This window comes from Mycteria americana, chromosome 9, assembly GCF_035582795.1.
Source record: "Mycteria americana isolate JAX WOST 10 ecotype Jacksonville Zoo and Gardens chromosome 9, USCA_MyAme_1.0, whole genome shotgun sequence".
NCBI lineage: Eukaryota > Metazoa > Chordata > Aves > Ciconiiformes > Ciconiidae > Mycteria > Mycteria americana.
The window spans coordinates 22,569,436-22,590,315 of NC_134373.1; the positions used below are offsets into that span (position 1 = coordinate 22,569,436).

General features: G+C 40.5%; 1 protein-coding gene across 11 annotated transcripts in view; it reads right to left on the reverse strand.

Moving 5' to 3' along the window:
• Positions 1 to 20,880, reverse strand: part of B3GALT1 (beta-1,3-galactosyltransferase 1) — a 225,931-nt gene that overhangs the window by 5,467 nt on the left and 199,584 nt on the right. For 8 of the 11 annotated variants that reach the window (XM_075511762.1, XM_075511759.1, XM_075511757.1 and 5 more), the window contains one exon: positions 96 to 134. The gene's annotated coding sequence lies outside the window, so the exon portion shown is untranslated. Of the gene's footprint in view, positions 1 to 95; positions 135 to 15,266; positions 16,299 to 20,880 lie in introns of those variants that run through there. The other 3 variants (XR_012777092.1, XR_012777093.1, XR_012777091.1) reach the window with 3 other exon arrangements.

The window sequence follows — 20,880 nt, forward strand, 5'->3', positions numbered from 1 at the left end:
CCAGCTAACAACAGCACGCTTTGGTGGAAATCAGACAGAATGGGATTTATTGGTAAAGGTACAGGAGAGAGAGAGAGATACGTATGCTGTCTTACCCATGTAAAGATCAGCGCCCGAGTAGACTCCGTAAAAGTCTAGAAATAAATTAACACAGTTCAGTTATTCTTGTTGGCTTCCTTCTCCTCTCCCCACAAACCAGTCTTTACTTCTGGTGAGCAAACATCATTTGTATACCATGTAAGATAAATCACGATGGCAGCCCATTAACCGTGTCACTTTGCTGGCCGGCGTGCAGCGCACTTGCCTACCCGGCCGGGGTTCCTGCACCGGCAGCCCTTCCTTGCTGCTGCGCCAGTCCTGCCTCTGGCACTGGGGAGCTTTGAGGCTTCTCGGGATCTGGGGAATGTGCCAGCCCTGAAGCTTCCTTTGCTCTTAGCATGTTTCCTGGGAACCGGTTCTGTTTATCATCATTTCATGGAAATGAGACAAGCTGCATTAAGCCTGCCAGACTAGCGCTGACTCCTCCAAGGCACACCAGTAGCTGGAGAGTGCCTGTAGGCTCCACGTTCCTGGGTTTTGCCATTGCTTCAGAGCTAAAGGATAGTAGAAGCATGCAACAGATGAGCTTTGAGCTTTCAAGAGTCTTTGAAATATTTAATATTTACTTTGGATAGGACAAAACATATATGGATTCAGAAAAAAAGATAGAAGCCCTGTCTCAGAAATGTCCTTTCTGTTTCCACACAGCTTTGACAAGTTGCTCGGATTGCATCAAAATGCTTTTTTAAGGAGCCCGTGCCTCCCCCGCATTGGATATGTACGGTCTCTTTTTCCTTTCTCCAAAAGCAGATGAGAGTGTGGCCCTGGATGGGACCCTGTGGCAGGGTCCCCTGCCAGGTGATGTGTTGTTCAGGGTTTGGGCGGACAGGGCCCTGCCCTAGGCAGGCTGTCAGAGTTAGAGGACTGTTACCCTGTGTTATGAGATCATACTGAGGTGTAAAAACAGCAGAGAAACAATCTTAACATTTGCTAAATATATACAGACTGTAGTCTCCTTATAGATTCTTATAGCTAGCACTAGTCCTGCTAGTCTTCATTACATGCACTTTTAGCTATTTAATGACCAGAACCCACATACCCCTCTTCCCTTCCACGAAACAGGAAAACGTGAATTTGTGGCCTGTTTCAGAGCTTTAGCTGTTTCAGTCAGGTTTGCCCTATAGCTGCGGCAATTTGATGAGGTAGAGGGTGACTGCGATCTCCTTGGCTACTTGTCCCAGGAGTTGGGGTTTGTGATCTTTTCCCACCAAGCAGTAGCAGTAAATGTTTGGGAGCAGTATATTTAGTGAGGCCTTTAGTTGCCCCATAGGGCTGCAGAACACAATGATCTTGGCACACATGCGTACATCCTTGTAAATAAATACAGCTGTGATAAATATATACACAAATGCTACTGTAATGTCTGGAGAGGGGATGTGTCCTGCTGTAACAGCCCACTGGGGTCACTGGGACACAGTTCTGAGAAAGGCAAAACACTCCCCTGATCTGGCAGGTTGGAATTTTTGTCTGGCTTTGTTGTGAATCTCTGATAACTGCCCCCAGTGGAAACCCCAGAAGGGAAAAACACCAAGCGTGAAATGCCATAATATAATGAAAACATAAGAGTGTAAGGTCTAGAAGATTGTGTTAATAAAGAAATACAGCAGTCATGGCTTGGAGATGTAGAGAGTGAGCTATATAGGTCAGTGTATTTAATGGACTCCAGCACTAAGGTCTCACAAATACTTCTAATATTCTGCATATGATGAATTATTTTAGGAAACTATATATTGCATTCTCGAAACATGTATATTCTTCTACATCTTTTCTTTATTAAAGGCAGGTGCATTAGTTACCATGAATACTGTGCAGATATCTGAGGGAAAGGAAAATTGTAACCAGTGCTTCCTACAAACTGCAAAATTACATAAAATAGCTTTTCAGTCCAGCAATGTCATGGCTGTGATGTCCAATCTTGTGTGCTCTGAAAGGATTTGAAGCAACAAAAGCCTTAGACCAATTTAAAGAAAGATTCCAAGCTATTGTAGGGAATTTTTTGCTCAGTTATGAAATCTACAGATAACTGTTTGTCCAGGATGAATATTTCTTATATCGGTCCTTGGATTGCTGTCTCTTGAAATAAGTTTATCTTTTTCTGTTATGTGTTTGGTTTGGGTTTGTTTGTTTTGCCTTTTTTAAAGAAAAATAAGAGTTCAGATGGTGTTCTTTGGTTTGGAGTGTTTTCCACCATCCCTGCAGTAATTTTTGAGTGAAGTGCAGGTGAAGTCGTTAGGATTGAACTGGCTGTAGTTTTCCTGACAAGTGAAATTTTAGATTTAATTATTTTTTAGGAAGATTGAGGGGAAAAACAAAAAGAGAGCTCCCTGCTTTCCTGTGATGGGTGTCTCTGCTATTCCTACACTGCTGTGAGGCGAAGATTAAAGTTCACGTTCCTGCTTTACCTGAGCTTTTCGCTATATATGGGGAACAGACTTGGAAGAAAATAGCACAAACAAAATCTGCAAATAGTGCAAATACAAAACAAAATTTGCTGAGGAGTCTTGGTCTGCTATTTTAGCTGAGATTATTGTCGCCTTCAGGACTGATCTCTCTTACTCTTGGTAGGATCACAGAGGAGGGCGTTAGATAAGTAGCTATGTTGTGCGTTTTTTTGGCCATTGGGCAAATGCTCCTACAGATTATTTCTGGTAACATTGTTCCTGCACGGTAATTCCAATAATGTTTAGCTTGCACAAGCAAGAAAATAGATGGCTTGATTAGGCAGGGAAGTATGGACTAAGCGGTGAAATACATATTTTGTGATGATTTAGCAGTGAAGAATTTCAGAGGTTGCCAAATTCTGTTATTAAAGACGATGCTAATTCATCAAGGATCTAAACAAGTGCCTAACTCGGACTTTCCTAGAATTACTCTGTGTTGAAGGTATATTGCAAAGTTATTCACAGTTTCAAAGTCTGTGAATCAAACCTTTTCCTCATCATGTGTTGTGACCTGAAACTAAACTCTGCAGCCATGCAGTATGTGGGACTTGTATATCAAGGATGTGAATTACAAGGAGTGAAATCTGAGTGTAAAAGTAATGTGCTTAAATTATAGTGTGTTAAAACTTTTGTGTTAATTACTCATTTGGAAAAGAGGAGGAATAAAGCATGTGAACTAAGGTCACTACTTTCATCTAAATAACAACCGAAAGCACTTCAATGCCTGCACATTATTGTGGTTCCTTTAGCAGTTTGCCCAGAAGTTCTTCAGACTATTTTTAACCTAGTCAATAGTACATATATCAAAAGCTTAAATATTAAAATGTGTAGCAAATTCATTAATATATTGTGCTTCTAGTCCTGACACTGGATTCAGTATATTGTCACTATAAGGATGGTTTTGGTTTTTTGTTTGTTTTGGGTTTTTTGGTTTTTTTGTTTGGTTTTTTTTTTTTTTTAGTTTTGCCATGATGTTCTTGAATTTGGTGTTGAAATTTGAAGACCCTTTAACAGCAGGATATAGGTTGTCACAGGGAGAGCAGAAAGCTTTTATCAGCTTTGGATTTTGTCTGTCGGGATTTGGGGACATTGGGGACACTGGCACGTCTGGGGACATTGGCACAGACAAAGGGAAGTGTTTATCTCCTTTCCTCTGTTCCGTGGGGTGAAAGAAAGCTTTTTAGCAGGCAGCAGCAATATTAAGCTCTTGAATCATTGTTTTTAAAAATATTTTAATTTAATCCGTCCCTTTTCCCAGCCTGGCTGTCATACTACTAGTAATCAAAGGCTCAAGCTTTGCTAGGGTAGATGATTGTAAAAAGCAAATGTTTAGTATTGTGTTTCCATATTGTGACTCGAAGTTGTGCACTTAATTGCGCTATTCACAGCTCATGCTGTGCAAGCCAGAGAAGCCACCCAGTTGGAGCACAGAAGCGGTACTGTGTAACTTCTGTAAGTAATTGACCTGATGGAGGCTGAGCGTTCACAGCAAACCTTCTACGAGTTGAATGCACATCAAGAATAATCCTCCAGATAATGAGCACATTTGAGAAGCTTGCTAACTGTTCATGGGTAATTTTCAGGCAGATGTCAAATGAGTTCAGCAAACGTTACTCACCAACTGCAATATTTTGCCAATATTTTGGAATGCTGCTGTCTTTGCTGAGAGGTTGTTGATCTTTTTCTTTCAAGAAAGCCCATCCTACGTAAGTGGAGTTGCATTAATGTAACTAGATCACGGTGGACGCACATGATAGAAACCACAGCTCTTGAAGCCTGGCGTGTTGCCATAGTTGTAATCCATACCGTGTCGCTATCTACTGCTGAGGCATAATGTAGGTGCTGAGTGGAGGCAGTCAGGATGCTGAGCCCCAGGGATGACCCCGGGTGAGAAGCCAAGGGAGGCCGCAGCTGCTCATCCTGACGCCAAGGAGCCTGTTAGGCAGAGCACGACTGAGTCAAATTAACACTGTGCATCTCTGCCAAAATGTACCTATTCCTTTCCCTGAAAAAAAAGAGGGAATGCAGCTGCTAAATTATTTAGTAAATGTAGCAAACTCTTCTCATTTTCCCTGAAGAGAGATTTTTGTAAGAGTTTTCTATGATCATGGCTTTCATCTGTATATAGACCAAGACACTGAAATGTCTTCACCATTTATGAAGTCCTTAAATTACCTAAGGAAAAGTCTGTGATTATTACCAAGTCTTGTTGAGAAGGTAATTATCCTGAACATTAAGAACACATCTACAAAGAAATCTGGGATGCTGTTATGTTCTTGGCTGTATGTTTTCATAGTAATTTCTTGAGGAAATTCTGGACAGATGGCATAGGTGATTTAACAGGTGATTGCAAGCTCCTCTCTGGCAACTTCATTTGAAGGTTTCTTAAATATTCTAAGTGCTTTTGCTGTGCCTGGGTGTAATGGACCTGAAACCAAATCAGTGCTGCAAAGGAAGACCTTCCTCTTTAGAATATATGTGGAAAGGGACTGTAATAGAGGTAGAAGCCACAATCTTGGACTGAGAGGAGGAAAGTATAAGCATTCATTTCAGGTCCATGTTCTTTAGAAAAATCAGTTCTTCCACTTTGGGGGGTCCCAGCTGTCATATATTAAGAGCCTGGCTTGCCTTCTCTGCCTTCAAAGACAACAAGGACAAATATTTTTCTGAAAATCAGGCTATGTTTTAAGATATGCCGTTTGTACATAGAGAATCATTCCTTGTTCACAGAAATATTGATGATGGGCTTTACCCTAGGCAGTAACTGAGTATGAAAGCAAGTATTTGCTCAAGTGATTCTTTCATGCTAATAGTTCTCTCTTCATGAATGCTGTTTCGCAGACGGTTTATGCTGTATTTCATCACTGAATTGAAGAATTGACCTCTGGAAATAAATTTGGGGTTTATAAGTTATTTTTCAATATTTACTACCTGCTCTTAATATGAATGAAAACTAAGAATGACTGTGCATCAGGGGAACTTTATGAAAGCTTCTAAGTCTTACATAGGGAAATGCATGTTTCAGAACTTCCAGTAAATGTGCCTATGCTACGAAAACTTCCCTAACCTTTAAAGAGCTACTGTGGAGTCTTTTAAGAGTTAAAAGTTACTCTATGTGAAAGACAATCTGTATATAAGTGACTCTTCTGTATTTTCCACTTTATATTTTTTCAATGAATGTATCTCTATAAAAACAGGATTTTCTGTTCTTTTTCAAGAACCGTTGAGACAGCCTACATAAAACAATTAAGCTGTATTTTCATTGCTTTTTTCTCATGCTTAATGAATTATGCACCTATTTTTTTCTCAACAAAATAATCTGCACGTTAAAAATTAAAGTTTCCACCATGACTAAGCTGTGAAGTGTAGTTTTCAATTGCAGAAGGTCAAACAGTTGAAAGAAATATTTAGGAATATTTGGATCAACACAAACGTCAGGTTTACCATGACTGAGGGGACTGGGATAAGTTACTGGTTAGGAAACATGAGCTTGGCATGAAGGACCATTCCTTGGCTGGCAACGTATGGAGGTGGGATCTCGGTGTTGGTTTGAGCAGCCTTTCTCTCTGGCTTGGTTTGTACATCGTACAAACCGAGCTTTGTAGCTATAAATTCCCATCCAAGTTTTGCAGCTCAGGAAGTGTTTTCTATGCAGAAAGCATTTCCCTGCTTTCCCTGGTCAGAGACTTGAGAGCTGCTAGGTTGGCCACACACCGCTCAGCGATTTTCCTACTCACAGAGCACTCCTCAGAGGGTCGGGTGATAGCAATTGGCCTCAATACGACTGGGGAGTAGCTGCCTTCTCTCATGGAGACTAGGAGCCTGCTCTGCACCAGGTGTGGCTATGTGGGGCTTCTGTAGCTGCATTTTCTTCCTGGTAAATCTGACTCTGAATAAAACTGGCCTCGGAGAACCCCCTGTGCTGGTGGTGGAGGACAAAGTGGTGATAGATCAAGATTCAAGCTTGTCCAAACTGGATGCTGCACCTGCCTGGGTTTGGGTATTTCATAAGAGCAAAACATTCATAGTTGGTTTGCTAACCACAAAAAAAGTATGATTTGCTAGAATCCGGTATTCATAGGAAATTTTTTTTTTTTTTTTTAATCACACTTGGCATGTCTCAACATTACATTTTCAGTAGCCCTCTTACTGCTTTGGTCACTTTTTTAAAACAGATCTCTTGGTAATTTTCTTAAAACAGCTCTCTTGGTCATAGTCATTGTATGTTTGTGACAGCTTAGTCTTCTCCAAAGTCTCCAGCAGTGGTATCACACAGCTGACTCCACGTGGAAGGAGATGAAAGGACAGACCAGACCATAAGGACCATCTGTAGGATGGATGGGTTTCTAAAGTTTTAGCAAACTGGCCATGCTTGGTCAGATATTAATCTAGAATGGTTAATAGCTAGGTTTTACTCAACTCAAAATAATATTAGAACTTGGGACATGCCAATCAGCAGTTCTGTCTTGTTGTATTGCTGTTGCAAGTGATTTAGCTGGAGCCAGTGCATGCTGCTGTGAATGGGAGTTTGCTGCTGACTTTAGTAGCAGGCATTTTAAGTGCATATTCTTTGTGCTAACTAAAGGGGAGAGAAAAGAAATGAAGAACATAAACTGAAAGAGCAGAATAATCTTAAGCAGAAATATTTTGCTTCTCTTTTTCTCTTTCTCTCTTTTTCTCTTTTTCTCTTTCTGTTAAAGTTGCCCAGGAGATGTCAAGTGTCAGATCTGTGCATTTTGTCCCATGAATGCTTTTCAGAAACAATTTTAAAAAACACTTTGTGACTTCATGTTGTGATAGGTCATTTGTGATTACATCAATCATGTCCTGTTACAGCAGTAATGTGTAAATTGCATCTCAGTATGGTTATAAACTGATGCAAATAATGTATTTCACTTTGGGTTACCATAGCCACAACCGTTATTTTCTTTAGCTATTGTGCTGTGCTCTGTTGTGAAATCTCACAGCAAGGTTCCTTAGCTCATGTCACCACCAAATTGGTTACAATATTTTGCATCTAATGAGAGTTTAAGACAAAAAAAAAAAGAGGCTTTGAGTTGTTAAAAAAATTTTCAAGGGGAAAACCTTTAGAACTGCTTTAACAAAATCTTTATTACTTGTGAAACAATTTTACATAATTTATTATCAGAGTCAATAGGTTAAATTACCTTCAAGTAATAGTGTTTGAAATCAAATATACTGCTGTTCTTGCCTGAACCTTCTTAAATTTCACTATTTCATTTCCTTTGTATTCACAGCGATGCCTGTGAAACGGTGGTCTGGATTATGACACCAAGAATAGATGACAGTGGCCCTGATTATATAGATGGCCTACCCTAGCGGCACTGCCATTCTCAATTAATCTTTGTCACAAAAAGGAGGAGTAACAATTATGTGAAGACTGGAACACCTGAAATCACACTTACAGTGTCTGTGGTGATGAGAAGTCATTGAACTGGATAATGAGTCTATTTCCCATAATTCACATGCTATCAGGGGCACTGGAGGAAAAGTACAAAAAATTAAAACTTTTGGATTTACGGGGAAAAGTTCTAAAATAGTTCTGAACTTGCCTGTTAAGGTATCTGTCATGATGCTTGGGAAACTTTGCTTTTAACCTCATCAAAACTGGGGGCACTTCGGGCTGGAAACATTGATTATTGCTATGTATAAATACATTTTTGTAACCTCAGAGCATAGCTCTTATTGATAGAAAGTTACTGGAGGGATTCTTCCATATCTCAGGTATATCTGTATGATACCTATATTTATTGTAGTTGTTATATATCTTTCACCTGTGAATGATGGAGAGAGATTTTTTAAAAGGCTAAAAAATAGCTAGAATTCACATTATTTTCTCATTTCCTCCACAGCAATGAGGCTAGAAAATTTTGTAAACGGTGAGTTTAGTTGATCGTATAATAGCATAACTTGAACTTTTTGTACTTAAGAAAAAACATTAGATATTATCAGATGTCCAAGGAAATTGTTGGATGCTGTGACACTGTGGCTACATGGGCATGTTTTTTTTTTTTCCCTTTTCCCTGGAAATATTCCCCACGTTGAAGAGGTCCCAGAGCCTTGCTCTGTCCATCCAGGAACAGGTTGCAGTTCAGTTTTTTCCATGTTTGCATTACAGTAATTAATGTGAAGCTATGTTGTGAAGCATTTGTCACTATGAGCTATTTATAAGCCAAGCTTCAAGTTTCTAATTCCCTTTGTGAAGTAGTTGTGAGACATTTAACGCAAGCTGTTGCTTTCAAAATTGCACCTGTCTCTCATGGAACTGTAACATTAAGAAAACCCTCAACCAACCAAACAAATGACTTTTGTCTTCAACCTGGAAAATATGGCCCATACTTCAGCCAGATGACTTATTCTCCAGTATGTGAAAAACATTTCCTAGACATACACTTTTTTCTTTTTTTCTTTGGTAATTGGCTAGTCATGATTGAGATTCCCCAGTTTATAGGAAGTTTTCTGGGCGTGGTTTTCTAATAGCATCGCCTTAAATCTGGCAGAGACAAATAACCGCAGCTCTAACACGGCCAGGTGGTGGCTGCCTGCAGCTGGCTGTGCCCCTTCCCCCCCCTCCCGCTGGTGGATATTCCTGGGGTGCTCCCCGGAGCCTCTCCAGCTGCGGCACCGAGCGCCTGCAGTGCTGGCTGGGCTTTCCAAACAAGTTACTGTACAGAGAAGGGATAGTCCTCTGGAAAAGTGGGAGTTGCCTCCTTTTTGCACTGGAAGGAGCTGGAATGACATTCTATTGGCTTGGCCGCCTGCCTTAAATCCATGGAGTGGTGCCTCCCCGCTGAGGAGTGGGGTACCCGTCAGCGGGTGTACGTGCTCGCGGGCCCGCTGACCTGAGCGCGGCTTAGTCCGGCTGAGGGCCAGCGCGTCTTGGCTGTTAGCTATATATGACTGCCTTTACAACAAAGACTGGAAACATGTTTCTTTTCACGTTGTCATAACTAAATGGTGGATGGGGTTTTGCTCGATCTTAAATGAAACCCTACTTTTACTGGGGATTGAACAAGAAAAATTTCAGCTGCAGAAGAGGGCGTTTTTTGCAAAGCTATTAACATTTGAGAGCAAGGTAGTGTCAGGCTCCTCCAGCTAGCACATATGGAGCACTTCACAGACCTAACCCCAGACAATTTGTCAGCATTTAGCGTTCTGAAGCTTGTGGTTGAAAGGACCGTTGCACAACGTTACACTTACACATTCATAGAACATACACTCAACACAAGAGGCCATATCTCTTGTGGCAAGGATTTAAAAATGGGCTCATAGTAACTGGAGTGTTTGGGGTGAATCAAATAAAGGAGTGCATGCTGTAGTAAATTGGTAAATATATATCCTTGTGCATCTGCAGGAGTAAATTTGTCCTCGTTATTCTACGGTATTTCAAAAGTGCAGTAAATTTTGTCCTCAGCTGAGACCCAAGTTTGAAAAATACCGTTTGGCATCATAAATGGGTTGCTGCCTCCTTATCTGTAAACTATAAACCCATTCTGGGTTATCGGCTATGCCTACTTAGTCCACCCTCTTCCCCAAAAGAATATTTTTTTATTTTTCCACTTTATTCCCTTTATGAAAATTGTGAATGTTGTCTGTTGGTCTCAGTGAAAGAAACCTGGGTGTCTCTGGAGAAAGCAGCCAGTTAACAGCTTTCCCCTTTGTGCTCAGATCGGAGTTAACCTGAGCCTTATGAGAGTTGTTGTAGGCAAAAATTGAGGAAGTTTTCTTACAAACTGTTATTGATGAACAGTTCATTAGAATTTCTCAGTTAATAACTCTTATCTCCCAGCTGGGCAGAATATGGCTGATAATCTCGGATATCTAATAAAGCTGCAGGAAGAACTGCATTCTGGTAAGGAGTAAATCTGAATTCCTGTTTCAACTCACTTTTATCACTTATGTCATTAGAGATGTCCTTCATGTGTACTTTTAAAGTTTTCACTAGGGAGCATAAATTTCAAATCCTGAAGAACTGTGTGAGTAGTCAGGAATACTAACTCTGGTTTCTTGCATCTTTTGTCTGTGAGCCTTCCTAATTAGGGGTGTTTGTGGTGACTGGTAACTAGGAAAATAAGCAAACTTCTTCCTAATATGTGCGCATGTGCGTTTGTCTGTCTTTCCCTAAACGTTAACAGGGCCCATTTCTATGGGCTCGTTATGCTGCCAGCACATTTTGCTTTCTCTTTTTCCTATTGTGACTAGGGAAGCGTAACCATTGCAATTGCGACTTCTCAGAATAATTGGAAACTCTCCAGTTGGCTTCTCCACCTGTAATTGCGTTGTCCCTAGTGGGCTGATGTAGGTGTAAATGTAGACTCAGGGTCTATATTGAAGGATTTCTTAAAACATAGGCGAAGTAGTGTTATGTAAAGGATGGCCCCAAGCTTATTCAGAGTTGAAAAGCAGGGAAAGCAGTCTTCCTCTTCCTCCCAGCTTGACTTTTACTGAGACTCTACTGTGGCATGGGTAAAACATGCGATTACAGTGCTGCTACAGAGAAGATTATGCAGCAACGTGTATGCAGCGTCGCTCAGCGCTTTCTATTGCTCTGCTTTGGTGCGTTGTGTCGTTAGCATCAGGGATGCCGAGGATGGCTGTCTGCCTTGATTCTGATGCAGTTCAACAGACAAAATTCCCTTTTTATCACCCGCTTTTGTTTGGGATGTGTTGGCTCCTGCTTGAATAGGAATATAATGCACTACTGATAGAAATCAACTTTGTGAAGCAATAAACAGTAAATATGTTCTGTCACTGTGCCCAAGGGGAGTCATATCATACCTTAGTTATCCATGTATTCAAGGCCAAGCCTTAAGGAGAGTAAGAGGGTACATGAATATACAGTGTAAAAATATAGATTGCTTCTCTTAGCTCTCCATCTGTGGACCTTCAAGAGCTTTAGAAACACAAGCTCACTGAGCAGCTGTATACCCCAAGGAGGCAGGTAATATGGTAATAAAATCTGCCAAGCAAGTTAAGGGTCCAATCTTGATACATACCTCAGGGTTGTAAGAATTAAATAGAGCAGTTTCACAAAGAGACATTCTTCTGGGAGACTCTTTTTCTTATAGAAGCAACATAAGATCAAGCCCTCCTTTTGATCATTTTCCAGACTTTGGGGGTGCTTAATCTTTGAGTAGAATCAGAAGAGATTGCTACATAAATAACATGAACTCAGACCTTCTCTGGAGGAAGGTGTTTGGCTCATAGCATGGCTGGAAACAACGGGGATTCTCCTGAGCATGTTTAAACTCTGTGCAGGTCTCCCTCAACATCCTAAGCCCTTCTCTCGCTTTCAGCGGTCTCTGAAAGCATTATTTTAATCTGAAAGATCTCTTGAACAAAAGAGATTTTAAAGCAGCCTGCAATCTGTGGTTCCATTAATTTCCCAGCTATTCTGATATCAAAGGCAGCGTGAAGCAAAAATGATATGAAATGCAGTAAAGCAGCTGTCGGGCCAACTGTTGTGGGATCACACAGGCCATGGGAGGAACACGGCTTTGCTGTGTGACTAAATGCTTGATGTGGGAGTCCGTTAGATGACACAGCCAGTGTCTCCTCTGGCGCTTTCTATCTAGCGAGGAAGAAGGTGTGCTCTGACTCACTCTCCTCATATGGAAAAAGCCAGGAAATGAGAATTGATGCAAACATCAGTAACGCTTTGTCCTGCTGCTTGGGAGAAAATAATTGATTTCTGGCGCTCTCATTCAAAGCAGGGTAGGAGCTGCTGGAGAGGCGGGGGGTGTCTGGCTAAACCCTGCCGGGTACGCAAAGGAGGACAGGCAATCCGGCCTGGGGTGTGCGGAGTGAAGCCTCCCCATACCGTGTGGTTCAAGGTGAGTGGAAGACAGACAATCTAAATGCACAAAATTTCAAATTATTCTCTAAAAGCCTTTCTTGCTACTGATGCAATGAAGAATAATGCCCCATAGCAAAGGGATGTAAATAATTTCTTGATAGTTTCTTTTGGCTAGTTGGTTACAACGTAACTAAGAGCTGCCCAATACTTCTAAAGAGAACTTCAATGTTTTATTATTCTTTCGTACTCTTAAGAAAAGTTCTCTCTTTCTCTGTCCTTTTCTTTGAACAAATTAATTTGCCAGTCTGTATAGCTCAGAGTGCACATACTTCGCAAAGATGCTGCCATCTGCCATTTAGTTTCCTTTTAAAACTGTGATCTTAGACATATATTTCAGGGAAAAGGAAGCCAAGCGGTTGGGTTTATTTTCCCTTTGTGTGAACAACAATGGGAATAATTCCAGAGCCAGGCAGCAAGGCTGCCTGAAATGCCAACTGCAAATCACCTTTTCAGTGAGGCATTAATTCATTCTGTGAAAAATAGGCACAAACTGGGGAAAAGAGCTCCGTTTCAATTCCTCCCCCTGTCCACTGGCTGGATCAATTAAACTCCAAATAGCAAGTATTTGAGATGATTTATGTAGAAATATTTTTTACTTTTCCTAACCCCTATTCCTGATCATATCCCCTCCCTCTCAACCCCTTGCCACGCATGCCTCCTGCAGAAGACGGGAGCGGTGGAGGGTGCCGGGCGCGTGGCAGGGCAAGGCTGCGTGTCCCCGGGTCAGCCCCGGCTGTCTGCAGGGCAGCCCCTCGCCTCTGGCCGGGGCATGGCCCTCCCTGCAGTCAGGACCCCCTTAGCGACTGAGAGGGATTAACAGTCCCTGCCTGCGGGCAGGGGGAGCGAGAGGAAGAGGAAGGGGTCCCTTTGCCCCTTCTCAGCTGTTTGTGCCTTCTTTTGGAGATGGGTGCTTCAGTAGCTGAGAAATACTACGTGAGATCAAGATGGAAAACATTTCTGTGCATCTGCACCTGGGAATTAGAGCCCCAGTGTATGTGTAAGCTGGCACTGCCACAAAAATATCTGTGCATTCGTTAATACTTTATGATTATTATTTTTAGTCAGATCAGTTTCCCAGTCAGATTTGCCTCATGGTCACACAAAAGCCTGGATCATCACAGCTAAGGGGCATCATCAGCCTGAATTGAGAGGCAGGGGCAAAACAGAGCAGACTAATTTTTCATGGCCACGGTCCTGCCTTAAATGATCATCAGAGAGCTGAAGGCTCCCCTTTTTCCTCTGGAGACTGAAGCAGTAGCCCCAAGGTTTCTTTCTACCAGAATAAGACCAAGCAAACAGCTCCGTTCTTCCTTTCTTCCTCTTGCATCAATTGCAAACAAGTAATAAAATAACAAGCCTTTGCTTGCCTATTAAATATTTAGGTTTAAATTTCAGTGATGACTGGAATGTTTTGGAAATCAATTCAAGCACTTCTTGAAAATTAAAAAAAATAGCTCTCCCTTTTTTCATTTTTTTCCATTTGTTTTCACAATACCTAATGATTCCTTGTATCCTTTGACCTCTCCTGAGATCACTTTGAACTTAAAATGGAAACTTAATTGGATTTTAGCAGGAAACTTGTTCATGCATATAGCAGCTTTAAAGGGCATGAATAGTATAGAGTTTGAGAATGTGCCACTATTGGAAAGATTGATGTGATTTTTTTCTGATTTTGATGTAAAATGAAAACATAGTGAGGGGCTGTCACAAGCCTCTGAATCAGCCAGATTCTTTTTAGAAGCCAAAGACAGCTCTTGGCTCAGGTAAGCTATTCTCCCACACGTGCCTTTGCCAAAACAGAGTGTGTGTGTCAGGGCTTTTTTTGCTGTTGTGTTTTTTCTCCAGATGGTGTAACGAGGGATAGACTGCTCGCTGCTTGCCAAGGGTTGTATAATATTGTGGCAAAATGCAATCCCAAGCTGCAGTTTTGAAGGTAACATATCAATCCCTAACTCATCAGGTTCCTACACTTCTTGCATGTAGGGTCAAACCTCTGTCATCAGGCCAAACCTATTAACAAATTTCATCCAAATGTTTTGAGTGTGATGAAATTTGGTATGTTTTCACTCCAAATGTTCATTAAAGTGTTCACCGTTAGGATGGTAAGAGCCAATATGCAGCTGATCCTTTTTTTCTTCTGTACCTCAAACCTAAGTTGCTAAATCCCTCAGGTCAGCTAAAAATAATACTGCTTTGGGTTTGCCTGTGATTTTTCTCTATAGTACATCTAAAGTAAAAGCAAGAAGTATTTGGTGTCACAAATGATTTACTTCCATGGTTGTGATTAAGTCATTTATCAGCTTTTGAAACACACTTTGAGTTTGGGATTTCCCAGGAAACTTTTAAAAATAACTTCTTGCATCTAAATGAAGTTATAAGAATAAATAGAGATAAAAATGAGATAGGATAGTTTTCCAGCTAAAGGGTGTGTAATTTTTCACTGGACTGATATCTGAGTCTTCTTCCTGTTGACACTTGTCTTCAAAATAAACCTGATATGAATTGCCCCTTCACTAGGTAACAAAATGGCAGAATGATCCACCTTCTGGCTCTTGTGTCTGAGAGTGATTCAACACATCTAGGAAAAAAGTTACCCCCCGAGAGTGGCATGTACACACAATTTAGTCACTGTAATCTAGAAAGCTTCCAATATAGAAAGGTTTAGGGACAAAAACAGTTGGGGGAAGTCAATCATCTCCATCTTCTTTCAGCTTTAACTTCTTCATTTGTTACAAATGCTTTTTGTTATGGGGACTGCGTTCATTCAATCTCACAGCAATCCAAGACAGCCAAAGCGGTGGTGACTTAAAATTAGTGCACTGACATTTATGATAATAAAAGCGGTTTTAATATGGTGATACACTGCCTTTTTAATAAACTACTACAAATAGTCTCTGTCATGTAGCAGGAGAGAGCGGGATGTTCAGTATTGTATAATATTTTTTAAATACTTCAGAATGACAGCTTGTATGAAAAACACATGTAAGAAGATTGCTTTGCCATGAGCTATAAAACATAGCAAAAATCCTCCAAAAGACAAGAACTGTTTTTAAGAGTGATCTGACAAGCTAAATAAAAGTAGGCTTGCTAATTTAGGCTGTCTGGAAGGAGTGTAGATGTGATTTTCAGCACCTTAGTGATATGACAACAGACAAAATCTACAAACATTCTTTTGGTGCCCTATACACTGTATTTGGACCACCGAAAGGATTTTCTGCCTCGTAATACCGGATTATTATCCTGGCTGGCAGGAAACAACCTGTAAATTATAGCTATATCTGGCACATATGGAAGAAAAGCCATCAGATGGTATCATACATGAAAAATGGTTTCTCGGTTGCCTTGGTCAAGTAACTAAAAGTTTAGTTGTATCATCTTTTAATTTGAGGAATGATGAAACCAGCAGTGACAAGAACAAAACTGCAAGTTTCTAAAAGTAGATATGTTGAATTGAGAGGCAGGTAATTTGTCAGCCACCCCTGTAGATAAAATAAAATGGAAGACAAAAAAAGTTTGCTTTATATCACAAAGCCAGAGACTGCAGCACAAGATTACGTATTCTAAGGCATCTACCTCTCTCTGTGTACACCTCTAGAGACACCGAAGAGGGTCTTAAATTTCAGCATGCTCCAGCATCTCAGGTTCTGGAGGGAGAGAGAGACTGCAGAGAGTTGTCTTCATACAGCTGACATCTGTAGCCTTGAATGCCATCCATAAATTAGGCCCCTATCAAATAACAGTGCCCCTAGGCATCTGCCTTTTAAAAACTGCCCTTTGGAGGGAATAGGCAGTCTTCTGTAGGATGGATTACGCATTTTACAGTCCTCATAAGAAACCAATCATCTCTGTTGGCGGATCTCCTTTAAGTCTCTGAAAACCTGCTGAGAGAAGTGAAGTTACTTTTGCAGTATTTTTTAGACGTTGTTTAGCTGTAACTTTACCTGATGCATGCAGGAAAGGAATATAGCAGGGCATTTCAATTCTGCCTTTCTTCTCTGTTTGGCAGTTGATCTTGAGTGCCCACATAGCCTATTAAACTTGTTTTGTTATAGCTTTACTATTGACATTTGAGATTAAATGCCAGGGAATGAAAGACTTTTTTTTTTAAGGATTATGAATTTTTGTTTCAATACAACTTTGTCAGGACCACAAGACTGTAACAGCCTGCTGTAGCGTGTTATTTCAATTATTTCTTTCTACCTAGGAGAAATACCTCTGATTAGGACAGCTACTATCCCTTTGTTACAAGGTTTAATACAAAATTTGGCAGTGTTAATACAACTGAATTTAATGGGAGCTGTGAATGCTTGGCACTATCTTGTTCCTGTTTGCAGCGCTCGCTTATCTCCTCTCATCTGATAAGCTACAAGCAGGACAACTGCTTTATGAAAGCAGTGGCGGATCTTGGCACTACAACACTACGGTAAAGGATTTTTTCAGTGCTAAAATGATGCTTTACACATGGTATTCTCACCCACCCAATCCTCATTCAGTCTGAAAAAGATGGAGACGAGACCCAGGATGCTTTAGAGGCTGGCCTGGACTGCCCTCCACGTGGCCAGCGGTGGTGGCGAGCACAGAAGCCTTGTGTGGGAGCTCTGCTTCAGAGCCAGCGCCTAGGGGTTTTGCCTCTCCTGTTGGCTCTGGGCCAGCTTCCTAGCAGATCTGTGTTAAGGCCTGGGAACCTAGTTCTGTAACTTTCTACCAAAAATCCAGGAGAGTCCAGGGAAAGCTCATACTGGATTTGGTAGCTATTGGCAAACTAGAGATCGCTATTTTTCAATATTTTCAGCTGGCAGCAATGTAAACCCCTGTAAACTCTATTTTTAACTCTGTGTAGACAGAATATTTTGATCCAGTGCATCCTAATATTGTCTTTAAATGCTTGGTACTTTCTCTGAAATTATGACAGTAAAGGACAAAGCTAAAGTCATTTACAGATATTATGGATTTAGTGAAGACTTCAGAGTGATTTGCATGTCTAGTGTTACTCTAACACTAATTAGAGCTCAACTCATCTAAATGAAAGAATCTTCATCAAAACTATTCTGGAGAAGACAAGAATCACTTAATTTTGTATCTTAAAACTGCTGCTGTGTGATCAGGTGCTTTTGCAAACTTAATCAAACAAAGCATTTACAGAAAGCAGCTTCTTTCTATCATTATCCCCAGCACTATCACTTTTCTAATTGGACTTGAACAATTCTTATTCCAGAATAAATTACACCTTTTACTGTTACCTGCTGCGTAATAGAGCACTGCAGCTTGCATCTGCTTCACAGAATATGTCGGTCTGTCTTGTTAGACTGACGATATCAGAGAACACCGTACATGGCACTACTTGTTTCAGGTGTGTCACTGCAATTCTTTCCTCCCTGCTCTTCCTTACCATAACTTGTTCATTACTTCCAAACTGGTCATGTAAAACTATTCTGGTATCTTGAAAGCTACCTATGAATGGCCATGTGCTTGATCTCAATGGTGGATGAAGTATTTAAATAATGATGGAAGCAGTTGTACCACAATAATTGTGCTAAGATTTCAGAAGTCAATAATTATTTTAGTTGCTACAGGTTTAGGGTAGCGTGAATGTGATGACAGATAGCATTATATTTTGGTATGCTTCTTGAAATAAAATTTTCCAGTTCTGTCTCACTTTTAGAAGTGGTAGGGCACACATATGTGTAAGTTAAACTTTTTCAGTGTTTTTTCATGGTCTGAAACAATCCCAGACTTTCAGGGGCAATGAGTGGTAGAAGAGGTGCTCATGAGGTGTTTATATTCGTTGTGATTGTATGCAGCCTAATAATATGCTTTCTGCTCTCCTGCTTGATGGAAACTTTTTCTTCATGTCCACTGGATATTAAGCAATTTAATGACTTGATGAGCAAGAACAAGGTGATTGCAGAAGTACTCTCAGCCAGCTAAAGCTGAGCATGCAGCTCATTTTGCTGCTCTGCGTTCTGTCTAAATGGGGCATTTAATTACAGGCATCACATTTGGGAGGAGTTCTTTGGTTTACAGCGGATGCCTGATAATGTCATCTGGAGTTTTCTTCTGCCCTGAACAGATGCATCTTGTATTGAATGTTGTAGCAAAGACTTTGCCTGAGGGTTTGCCTGAACAATGTTGTAGTTTGTATCCCAGTGCATAAGAAAAGACCTTCAGGGAGCAAACCTAGCCCAGGTATCTATTGCTGAAGTCTGCTAGAAGGACCCATAACTTGCACGCAGCTTGGAGCACAGTGCTTTCTCAGCAGCTAATGAAAGGGGTTTTGGCCAAGACTGTGGCTGTCTTTCCTCTTGCTTTTGTGAGGGTTATTGCAGTCTGCCTGGGCCTCCCAGTGTAAATAGCATTTACACAACTAGTGTTGTCAGAGGTCGCTTGAGGAGAGATTCTTCCTTTCTGCTGCTCATACTTCTCTCTGCTCCAAGATCACATGCACATAGAGATACAGTGTCCAGTTACAGTTTTGACATTTAAATCTATAAATGAGTCTCAAGCTTCTTCTTGTGCTACTGTCTTTGCTGTCACCTCCATTTCTTCTGTACTGGGATGGGCCTTGTGATGTTTGCAAGCTTTTTGTTGCCTAGTCTCTTCTTGAAGGGCACCCAAAATTGTATTAAATACTTCTGAAATGGCTCCACAGTATGTTTCTAGTATGATTTCAGGCCTGTTGTGTGGGTTGTTTTTTTAAAGTATTTTGAATAGAGCCTAGACTGGTATGTTAGATTGAGTCCTAAGAAACAGAGCTCTTTACTACAACCCCTGTGTTGCCTCCTGGAAGGCTAGTTAACTACTGAACATCTGCAGCTTCCTACCAGGGATGTATAGCAGCGTCTGATCAGCAGCAACGCATGGCCGTAGACTCCAAACATGAGAAATCCAGTATGTCTTCTGAGGAAAGGCTAATTTACTGAGGTCATTTGAAAGTCCTGCTGATGCCTGGTTTTCTGTCTCCTGTGCCTATAATTGGCCTGGGCAACGCATGCCTGTTTATATCTCACAACATGCAATGCTTTATTTCTCTGCTAAAGGTTATTCTGTTTAACGGATTAATTGTTCAATGCTGACAGACTAGATTTAGCAGTGGCAGCTCTTGGATTTTAAGAAGATGCAGCACATTGACTTTGTAAATGTAACATCTGGCTTTTCCTATTTTAACATATGATAACATTTAAAGAGCCAGTCAGGCTTCTGGGATTTTAAATACCAGATGGGAATTTTATATTCCCTGTATACTGTATCTTATCTAGTAAATACTGAAAGAAGCAGTGGCTAACTCAAAGAGGACCTGCACTTTTCAATTCACAATGATTGTGCATTCATTTCTTTGCTACTTTTAAAATTCTCATTATCACCTCTGTCTGTCACCACCCTAACCCTCGTCCATGTCCAGTATGTCTGCTTATCACTTCTGTAACACTGTTTTTAGGAGAAAGATGCTGCATTCTTCTTTTGTTGGCACAGTGGTAGGAGCTAAACTTAACAACAAATGGCAGTAAGGAACTGGGCTGTGCCCAGATCAAGATTTTCATGCTCTCAAGCATTTTAATATAAACACCATTATTTTCAAAATAAATAAGGTCTTTAGAGTCTTTACTCTGCATTAGAAAAATAAGCAGACTACAAGCCAAACAATTTTTTAAATCCTGATGATGGACTTCTGATGCTCTTGCATACAAGTCCACTCTGTTTTGTGTTCTGTTATGCTTTACAAGCAGCACAGAAATGAACCTAAAGTAGTCAAGATAAAGTAACTCTCAGATTCTCCTAAACGACAACTAAGCTGCTGTAGCCACTGCACATACAGCTCCTATGTGTCAACTGCTACATCTAGTCTGCAGTGGGAAGAGAAATAATCTGTTTCTGACAAAACGACTCTTTAAGATGGATGGTGTTCAGTAGTGGAGATGCTGAGACACATGTAGGAGTAAACACGTACAGTCCAGTATAACAGCTCATTAGAGAGTTGCAATAGTTGTTGATCAGTGCAACATTCATATTTTCAGGCTTTAGCTAAAGGTCTGCATCTCCTTTAATGAGGATATTGCTTAAAGTGGTGGGAAAATTAATGATCAGAATTTTGATATGAATGGAAGCCTAAAAGTCATAATAGTTTAGATATGAACATGTTTAGATGTGAAACTGTTGTTTTAATTTTTAAAATTAAGCATTTTAAAAGCTTTGAAATCCTTAAATATATCTTATTTTTGATTTCTTATCATGATTAGAAATGTAAACACTGAATAGCTGGAGAAAGAGTGCCTGCTCACTTGAGATTTACAGCTCACTATTGCAGTCTCAGAAATTAAGATGCTCATCTGAGCTCCAAGCCTTTAAATATTTGCTTTTGTCTTCTGATGTGTAAGGACATTCCTTTGAAAATATCAGGTCACATAAACTGCATAATGAGCACGGAATTCCCTGTATAAAGAACAGTAATCTAGAATTTTCAGACTA